The sequence below is a fragment of the Cupressus sempervirens genome, chromosome 10, assembly GCF_028749045.1.
Source record: "Cupressus sempervirens isolate cs-2001-9-10 chromosome 10, ASM2874904v1, whole genome shotgun sequence".
NCBI classification, from domain to species: domain Eukaryota; kingdom Viridiplantae; phylum Streptophyta; class Pinopsida; order Cupressales; family Cupressaceae; genus Cupressus; species Cupressus sempervirens.
Window position 1 is genome coordinate 683,084,442 of NC_143127.1, and position 10,996 is coordinate 683,095,437.

The following is a 10,996-nucleotide window of genomic DNA, read 5'->3' on the forward strand; positions in this document are numbered from 1 at the left end:
GACAAGTACCTTAAAACCCAATTCAATGAAAAATGTGACCGAATAGCCATCCACGACCCCATTTTTGATGAGGTTGTCAATAGAGATAAAGATTGGCATTGGTTAGGCAATTTGATTGCATCAGTCAAGGGAGTAAATTGATCAATTTTTGGAGATCGACTAGAATGGCTCGAGGACCATTTTATATCAGAAGCTACCCGGTTTGAGAATTATGACTCAAGTAGAATGGCTTGAGTACCCATTTTATATCGCAAGCTACCCAAATTTGAAAATTATGGCTTGGCTTGAATTTTGTATCGTAGGCAACCCAATTTGAAAATTATGGCTTGGCTAGAACGACTCAACTTCCATTTTATATCCAAGGCTAGCCGATTTGAAAATTATGACTCGACTTTATTTTGAGCACACTACCTCTCCTATATAAGATATTAGTGCAAGGCTTCCTCTGCATTTGAAAATATGCATTCATGCAAACAAGTGCCTTGAAAAAATCAATTCATTGAAAAATATAACCGAATAGCAATCCATGACCCCGTTTTTGCTGAATTTGGCAATGGAGAAAAAAACTAACATCGGTTAGGTGGCATGATTTCATGAGCCACGGGAGTAAATTGATGGTGAGGAAAGATGGTAAGTCAACTGGGTGAGACAACTTGACTCGGTGAGACGACCTGGCGAGCGGACTTGGTGAGTGAACTTAAAGACTCGACTTGGTGGGCGCACTTAAACTTTTGACTCGTGAGCCACCTTGGCGAGCTGACTTGGGGAATCAAGGTAGAAATCTGACATGGTGAGCAGACTTCAAGATGTGATTGGGTGGGGCAACTTGGTAAGGCAACATGGTAAGTCAATGTGGTGAGTTGACTTGGTGCGTAGACTTTAAGAGTCAACTCATTGAGGTTAAGTTGATGAATGAACTTAAAGAGTTGACTTGGTGGGCTGACCTGGCGGGGTGACTTGATGAATGAACTTAGAGAGTCGACTTGGTGAGAGTACTTGGTGACTTGGTGGGCCGTCCTGGCTGGTCGACTTGATGAACGAACTTAAAGAGTCCACTTGGTGAGCCGACCTAGTGAGGTGACTTGATGAACGAACCTAAAGAGTCAACTTGGTGAGAGTACTTGGTGGGCAGACCTGGTGGGGTAATTTGATGAACGAACGTAAATATTCGACTTGGTGAGAGTACTTGGTGGGGTGACTTGATGAACGAACCTAAAGAGTTGACTTGGTGGGCCGACCTCGTAGGGTGATTTGATGAACGAACTTAAAGAGTCAACTTGGTGGGCTGACCTGGCAAGGTGACTTGATGAACAAATTTAATGAGTCGACTTGGTGAGAGTACTTGGTGGGGTGATTTGATGAACAAACTTAAAGAGTCGACTTGGTGAGAGTACTTGATGGGCTGACCTGGTTAGGTGACTTGATGAATGAACTTAAAGAGTCAACTTGGTAATAGTACTTGGTGGGCCGACTTGGCTGGGTGACTTGATGAACGAACTTAAAGAGTCGACTTGGTAGGTTGAACTGGCGGGGTGACCTACTGAGAGTACTTGGTGGGCTGACCTGGAAGGGTGACTTGATGAACGAACTTAGAGACTCGAATTTGTGAGAGTACTTGGTGGGTCGAACTAGCAGGGAGACTTGATGAACAAACTTAAAGAGTCAACTTAGTGAGAATACTTGGTGGGCTGACCTGGCGGGGTGAATTGATGAATGGAACTAAAGAGTCGACTTTGTGAGAGTAATTGGTGGGCGGACCTAGCGAGGTGCCTTGATGACCGAACTTAAAGGGCCGACTTGGTGAGAGTACTTGGTGGGCCGACCTGGTAGAGCGACTTGATGAACGAACATAAAGAGTCGAATTGGTGAGAGTACTTGGTGGGGTGACTTGATGAAAAAACCTAAAGAGTCAACTTGGTGAGAGTACTTGGTGGGCCAACCTAGCGGGGTGACTTGATGAACAAATTTAAAGAGTCAACTTGGTGAGAGTACTTGGTGGGTTGACGTGTAGGAGTGACTTGATGAACGAACTTAAAGAGTCAACTTGGTGAGAGTACTTTATAGGCTGACCTGGCAGGGTGACTTGATGAACGAACTTAAAGAGTCGACTTGGTGATAGTACTTGGTAGGCCGACCTGGTGGGGTGACCTGATGAATGAACTTAAAGAGTCGACTTGGTGAGAGTACTTGGTGGATCAACGGGGTAATTTCATGAACAAACTTAAAGATTCAACTTCGTGAGACTACTTGGTGGACTGACCAGGTGGGGTGACTTGATGAACAAACTTAAAGAGTCGACTTGGTGAGAGTACTTGGTGGGGTGACTTGATGAACATACTTAAAGATTCGACTTGGTGAGAGTACTTGGTGGGGTGACTTGATGAATGAAATTAAAGAGTCGACTTGGTGAGAGTACTTGGTGGGGTGACATGATGAGCACACTTAAAGGGTTGACTTGGCAGCGTGACTCGATGAAAAAACGTAAAGAGTTGACTTGGTGAGACTACTTGGTGGGTTGACTTGATGAATAGACTTAAAGAGTCGACTTGGTGAGAGTACTTGGTGGGGTGACTTGATGAACGCACTTGAAGAATCGACTTGGTTAGAGTACTTGGTGGGGTGACTTGATGAACGAACTTAAAGAGTTGACTTGGTGAGAGTACTTGGTGGCGCGACTTGATGAGCAAACTTAAAGAGTCAACTTGGTGAGAGTACTTGGCGAGGTGAACTGATGAATGGACTTAAAGAATTGACTTGGTGTGAGTACTTGGTGGGCCAACCTGGTGGGGTGACTTGATGAACGGACTTAAAGAGTCGAGTTGGTGGGAGTACTTGTTCTGGTGACTTGATGAATGGAGTTAAAATGTCAACTTGGTGGGGTGACTTGATGAAAGGACTTAAAGAGTCAACTTGGTGAGAGTACTTCATGGGGTGACTTGATGAAAGGACTTAAAGGGTCGACTTGGAGTGGTGACTTGATGAATAGACCTAAAGAGTTGACTTGGTGAGAGTATTTGGTGGGGTGACTTGATCAACCGACTTAAAGAGTTGACTTAGTGAGAGTACTTGGTGGGGTGACTTGATGAACGCATTTGAAGAATCGACTAGGTTAGAGTACTTGGTGGGGTGACTTGATGAATGAAATTAACGAGTCGACTTGGTCAGAGTACTTGGTGGCGCGACTTGATAAGAAGACTTAAAGAGTCAACTTGGTGAGAGTACTTAGCAGGGTGAACTAATGAACGAACTTAAAGAGTCAACTTGGTGAGTGTACTTGGTGGGCCAACCTGGTGGGGTGACTTGATGAACGGACTTAAAGAGTTGATTTGGTGAGAGTACTTATTCTAGTGACTTGATGACCAGAATTAGAGAGTCAACTTGGTTGGGTGAGTTGATGAAAGGACTTAAACAGTCAGTTTGGTGAGAGTACTTGGTGGGGTGACTTGATGAATGGACTTAAAGGGTCGACTTGGCAGGGTGACTTGATGAATGGAACTAAAGAGTTGACTTGGTGAGAGTACTTGGTGGGGTGACATGATGAAAAAACCTAAAGAGTCGACTTGGTGAGAGTACTTGGTGGGGTGACTTGATGAGTGCACTTGAAGAATCGACTGGGTTAGAGTACTTGGTGGGGTGACTTGATGAATGGACTCAAAGAGTCGACTCGGTGAGAGTACTCAGTGGCTTGACTTGATGAGCAGAATTAAAGAGTCAACTTGGTGAGAGTACTTGGTGGGTTGAACTGATGAACGAACTTAAAGAGTTGACTTGGTGGGAGTACTTGGTGGGCCGACCTGGTGGGGTGACTTGATGAACAGACATAAAGAGTCAACTTGGTGAGAGTATTTTTTCTAGTGACTTGATGAATGGACTTAAAGAGTCGACTTGGTGGGGTGACTTGATGAAAAAAATTTAAAAGTCAACTTGGTGAGAGTACTTGGCGGGGTGACTTGATGAACGGACTTAAAGGGTCGACTTGGATGGGTGACTTGAGGAACAGACCTAAAGAGTTGACATGGTGAGAGTACTTGGTGGGGTGATTTGATGAACATACTTAAAGAGTCAACTTGGTGAAAGTACTTGGTGAAGTGACTTGATGAACGCACTTGAAGAATCGACATGGTTAGAGTACTTGGTGGGCTGACTTGATGAACAGACTCAAAGAGTTGACTTGGTGAGAGTACTTGGTGGCACGACTTGATGAGCAAACTTAAAGAGTCAACTTGGTGAGAGTACTTCGCGGGGTGAACTAATGAATGGATATATAGAGTTGACTTGGTGGGAGTACTTGGTGGGCCGACCTTGTGGGGTGACTTGATGAATGGAGTAAAAGAGTCGACTTGGCGAGAGTACTTTTTTTGGTGACTTGATGAACGAACTTAAAGAGTCGACTTGGTGAGAGTACTTGGTGGGGTGACTTGATGAAAAAAATTAAAGGGTTGACTTGGTGGGTTGACTTCATGAACAAACCTAAAGAGTTGACTTGGTAAGAGTACTTGGTGGGGTGACTTGATGAACAGACTTAAAGAGTCAACTTGGTGGGGTGACTTGATGAACGGACTTGAAGAATCGACTTGGTTAGAGTACTTGGTGGGGTGACTTGATGAACAGACTCAAAGAGTCGACTTGGTGAGAGTACTTGGTGGTGTGACTTGATGAGCGGATTTAAAGAATCAACTTGGTGAGAGTACTTAGCGGGGTAAACTGATGAACGAAATTAAAGAGTCGACTCGGTGGGAGTACTTGGTGGGCTGACTTGGTGGGGTGACTTGATGAACAGACTTAAAGAGTCGACTTGGTGAGAGTACTTGTTCTAGTGACTTGATGAATGGACTTAAAGAGTCCACTTGGTGGAGTGACTTGATGAAAGGACGCAAAGAGTCAACTTGGTGAGAGTACTTGGTGGGGTGACTTGATGAACGGACTTAAAGGGTTGACTTGGTGGGGTGACCCGATGAACTGATCTAAATTGTTGACTTGGTGAGAGTACTTGGTGGGGTGACCTGATGAATGGACTTAAAGAGTCGACTTTGTGAGAGTACTTGGTGGGGTGACTTGAAAAACTGAGTTGGTTAGAGTACTTGGTGGGGTGACTAGATGAACAGACTCAAAGAGTCAACTTGGTGAGAGTACTTGGTGGCACGACTTGGTGTGTGGTCTTAAAGAGTCAACTTGGTGAGAGTACTTGGCGGGGTTAACTGATGAATGGACTTAAAGAGTCAATATGGTGGAAGTACTTGGTTGGCCGACCTGGAGGGGTGACTTGATGAACGTACTTAAAGATTCGACTTGGTGAGAGTACTTGGTGGGGTGACTTGATGAATGGACTTAAACGGTCGACTTGGTGAGTTGACTTGATCAACAGACCTAAAGAGTTGACTTGGTGAGAGTACTTGGTGAGGTGACTTGATGAACAGACTTAAAGTGTCGACTTGGTGGGGTGACTTGATGAACGGACTTGAAGAATCAACTTTGTTAGAGTACTTGGTGGGGTGACTTGATGAACGAACTTAAAGAGTCGACTTGGTGAGAGTACTTGGTGGCGCGACTCGATGAGCAGACTTAAAGAGTCAACACTGTGAGAGTACTTGGCTGGGTGAACTAATGAACGGACTTAAAGAGTGGACTTGTGGGAGTACTTTGTGGGCCGACCTTGAGGGGTGACTTGATGAATAGACTTAAAAAGTCAACTTGGTGAGAGTACTTGTTCTAGTGACTTGATGAATGGACTTAAAGAGTCGGCTTGGTATGGTGACTTGATGAAAGGACTTAAAGAGTCGACTTGGCAAGAGTACTTGGTGGGGTGACTTGATGAACAGACTTAAAGGGTTGACTTTGTGTTGTGAGTTGATGAACGGACCTAAAGAGTTGACTTGGTGAGAGTATTTGGTGGGGTGACTTGATGAATAGACTTAAAAAGTTCACTTGGCTAGAGTACTTGGTGGGGTGACTTGATGAATGCACTTGGAGAATCGACTTGGTTAGAGTATTTGGTGGGGTAACTTGATTAATGAACTTAAAGAGTCGACTCGGTGAGAGTACTCGGTGGTGCGACCTAATGAGCGGACTTAAAGAGTCAACTTGGGGAGAGTACTTACCAAGGTGACCTAATGAACAAACTTAAAGAGTCGACTTCGTGAGAGTACTTAGTGCACCAACCTAGGGGGTGACTTGATGAATGGACTTAAAGAGTCGACTTGGTGAGAGTACTTGTTCTCATGACTTGATGAATGGACTTAAAGAGTCGACTTCGTGGGGTGACTTGATGAAATGAATTAAAGAGTCAACTTTGTGAGAGTACTTGGTCGGGTGACTTGATGAACAGACTTAAAGGGTCGACTTGGTGGGTTGACTTGATGAACAGACTTAAAGAGTTGACTTGGTGAGAGTACTTGTTCTGGTGACTGGATGAACGGACTTCAAGAGTCGACTTGGTGGGGTGACTTGATGAAAGGAGTTAAAGATTCGACTTCGTGAGAGTACTTCAGTCGACTTCGTGGGGTGACTTGATGAAATGAATTAAAGAGTCAACTTTGTGAGAGTACTTGGTCGGGTGACTTGATGAACAGACTTAAAGGGTCGACTTGGTGGGTTGACTTGATGAACGGACTTAAAGAGTTGACTTGGTGAGAGTACTTGTTCTGGTGACTGGATGAACGAACTTCAAGAGTCGACTTGGTGGGGTGACTTGATGAATGGACTTAAAGGGTCGGCTTGGTGGGGTGACTTGATGAATGGACCTAAAGAATTCACTTGGTGAGAGTACTTGGTGGGGTGACTTGCTGAACGGACTTAAAGAGTCAACTTGGTGAGAGGCCTTGGTGGGGTGACTTGATGAATGCACTTGAAGAATCAACCAGGTTAGAGTACTTGGTGGGGTGACTTGATGAACGGACGTAAAGAGTGAACTTGGTGAGAGTACTTGGTGGCGCGACTTGATGAGTAGACTTAAAGAGTCAACTTGGGTAGAGTACTTGGTGGGGTGACTTGATGAACCAACTTAAAGAGTCAACTGGTGAGAGTACTTGGTGGTGTGACTTAATGAGAAGACTTAAAGAGTCAACATGGTGAGAGTACTTGGCAGGGTGAACTGATGTACAGACTTAAAGATTTGACTTGGTGCGAGTAATTGGTGGGCCGACCTGGTGGGGTGACTTCATGAAAAAACTTAAAGAGTCGACCTAGTGAGAGTACTTGTTCTGGTGACTTGATGAATGGACTTAAAGAGTCAACTTGGTCGGGTGACTTGATCAAAGAACTTAAAGAGTCGACTTGGTGAGAGTACTTGGTGGGCTGACTTGATGAACAGACTTAAAGGGTCCACTTGGTGGGGTGACTTGATGAACGAACCTAAAGAGTTGACTTGGTGAGAGTACTTGGTGGGGTGACTCGATGAACAGACTTAAAGAGTCAACTTGGTGAGAGTGCTTGGCGGGGTGAACTATTGAATGACCTAAAGAGTCGACTTGGTGGGAGTACTTGGTGGGCTGACTTGGTGGGGTGACTTGATGAACAAACTTAAAGAGTCGACTTGGTGAGAGTACTTGTTCTGGTGACTTGATGAATGGAATTAAGAGTCGACTTGGTGAGAGTACTTGGTGGGGTGACTTGATGAACAAACTTAAAGAGTCAACTTGGTGAGAGTACTTGGTGGGGTGACTTGATGAACACACTTGAAGGGTCGACTTGGTTAGAGTACTTGGTGGGGTGACTTGATGAACGGACTCAAAGAGTCGACTTGGTGAGAGTACTTGGTGGCCGAACTTGATGAGCTGACTTAAAGAGTCAACTTTGTGAGAGTACTTGGCAGTGTGAATTGATGAATGGACTTAAATAGTCAACTTGATGGGAGTACTTGGTGGGCTGACCTGGTGGGGTGACTTGATGAACAAACTTAAAGAGTCGACATGGTGAGAGTACTTGTTCTGGTGACATGATGAATGGATTTAAAGAGTCGACTTGGTGGGGTGACTTGATGAAAGGACTTAAAGAGTTGACTTGGTGAGAGTACTTGGTGGGGCAACTTGATGAATAGAATTAAAGGGTCAACTTGGTGGGTTGGCTTGATGAACGAACTTATAGACTCGACATGGTGAGAGTACTTGGTGGTGCAACTTGATGAGCAGACTTAAAGAGTCAACTTGGTGAGTGTACTTGGCAGGGTGAGTTGATGAATGGACTTAAAGAGTCGACTTGGTGAGAGTACTTGGTGGGCCAAATTGGTGGGGTGAGTTGATGAACAGACATAAAGAGTCGACTTGGTGAGAGTACTTTTTTTGGTGACTTGATGAATGGACTTAAAGAGTCAATTTGGTGGGGTGACTTGAAGAAATGACTTAAAGAGTCGACTTGGTGAGAGTACTTGGTGGGGTGACTTGATGAATGGACTTAAAGGGTCAACTTGGTGGGGAGACTTGATGAATGGACTTAAAGAGTCAACTTGGTGAGAGTACTTGTTCAGGTGAGTTGATGAACGGACTTAAAGAGTCGACATGGTGGGGTGACTAGATGAAAGGACTTAAAGAGTCAACTTGGTGAGAGTACTTGGTGGGGTGACTTGATGAACAGACTTAAAGAGTCAACTTGGTGAGAGTACTTGGTAGGGTGACTTTATGAACGACCTTAAAGAGTCGACTTGGGGAGAGGATTGGGTGGCACGACTTGATGAGCAGACTTAAAGAGGCACCTTGGTGAGAGTACTTGGTGGGGTGAACTGATGAACGGACTTAAAGAGTTGACTTGGTGCGAGTACTTATTCTGGTGATTTGATGAACGGACCTAAAGAGTCAACTTGGTGGGCTGACTTGATGAATGGGCTTAAAGGGTCGACTTGGTTGGGTGACTTGATGAATGGACCTAAAGAGTTGACTTGGTGAGAGTACTTGGTGGGGTGACTTGATGAACAGACTTAAAGAGTCGACTTGGTTAGAGTACTTGGTTGGGTGACTTGATGAATGCACTTGAAGAATCGACTTGGTTAGAGTACTTGGTGGGGTGACTTGATGAACGCACTTGAAGAATCGACTTGGTTATAGTACATGGTGGAGTGATTTGATTAACAAACTTAAAGAGTCGACTTGGTGAGAGTAATTGGTGGTGCGACTTGATTAGCGAACTTAAAGAATCAACTTAGTCAGAGTACCTAGTGGGGTGAACTGACGAACGGAATTGAAGAGTCAACTGTGTGAGAGTACTTGGTGGGCTAACTTGGTGGGGTGACTTCATGAACAGACCTAAAGGGTTGACTTGTTTAGACTACTTGGTGGGGTGACTTGATGAAAGGACTTAAAGAGTCGACTTGGTGAGAGTACTTGCCAGGGTGAACTGATGAACGGACTTAAGGAGTCGACTTGGAGCGAGTACTCGGTGGGCCGACTTGGTGGGGTGACTTGATGAACGGACTTAAAGAGTCGACTTGGTGGGAGTACTTGTTTTGGTGACATGATGAATGGAATTAAGGAGTCGCCTTGGAAGGGTGACTTGATGAAAGGACTTAAAGAGTGGACTCAGTGAGAGTACTTGATGGGGTGACTTGATGAACGGACTTAAATGGTCAACTTGGTGGGGTGACTTGATGAATGGACCTAAAGAGTTGACTTGGTGAGAGTACTTGGTGGGGGTGACTTAATGAATAGACTTAAAGAGTCGACTTGGTGAGAGTACTTGGTGGGGTGACTTGATGAATGAACTTACAAAGTCAACTTGGTGAGAGTACTTGGTGGTGTGACTTGATGAGCGAACTTAAAGAGTCAACGTGGTGAGTGTACCTGGAGGGGTGAATTGATGCACGAACTTAAAAATTTGACTTGGTGAGAGTACTTGGTGGGCTGACCTGGTGGGCTGACTTGACGAATGGACTTAAAGAGTCAACTTAGTGAGAGTACTTGTTTTGGTGACTTGATGAACAGACTTAAAGAGTCGACTTGGTTGGGTGACTTGATGAAAGTACTTAAAGAGTTGACTTGGTGAGAGTACTTAGTGGGGTGACTTGATGAATGTACTTAAAGGGTCGACTTGGCCGGGTGACTTGATGAACGGACCTAAAGAGTTGACTTGGTGAGAGTACTTAGTGGGGTGACTTGATGAACAGACTTAAAGAGTCGACTTGGTGATAGTACTTGGTGGGGTGACTTGATCAACACACTTGAAGAATCAACATGGTTAGAGTACTTGGTGGGGTGACCTGATGAATGGACTCAAAGAATTGACTTGCTGAGAGTACTTGGTGGCTCAACTTGATGAGTAGACTTAAAGAGTCAACTTGGTGAGAGTACTTGGCGGGGTGAACTAATGAACGTCCTTAAAGAGTCAACTTGGTGGGAGTACTTGGTTGGCCGACCTGGTGGGGTGTCTTGATGAATAGACATAAAGAGTCAACTTGGTGAGAGTACTTGTTCTGGTGACTTGATGAGAGGACTTAAAGAGTCGGCTTGGTGGGGTGACTTGATTAAAGGACTTAAAGAGTTGACTTGGTGGGGTGACTTGATGAATGGACTTAAAGGGTCAAATTGGTGGGGTGACTTGATGAACAAACCTAAAGAGTTGACTTCGTGAGAGTACTTGGTGGGGTGAATTGATGAACAGACTTAAAGTGTGGACTTGGTGGGGTGACTTGATGAACGAACTTGAAGAATTGACTTGGTTAGAGTACTTGGTGGGGTGACTTGATGAACGCTCTTAAAGAGTTGACTTTGTGAGAGTACTCAGTGGCACAACTTGATGAGCAAACTTAAAGAGTCACCTTGGAGAGAGTACTTGGCGGGGTGAACTGATGAACAGACTTAAAGAGTTCACTTGGTGGTTCTACTTGGTGGGCCGACCTGGTGGGGTGACTTTAAGAAAAGACTTAAAGAGTCAACTTAGTGAGAGTACTTGTTCTAGTGACTTGATGAATGGACTTAAAGGGTTGACTTGGCGGGGTGACTTGATGAACAGACCTAAAGAGTTGACTTGGTGAGAGTACTTGGTCGGGTGACTTGATGAACAGACTTAAAGA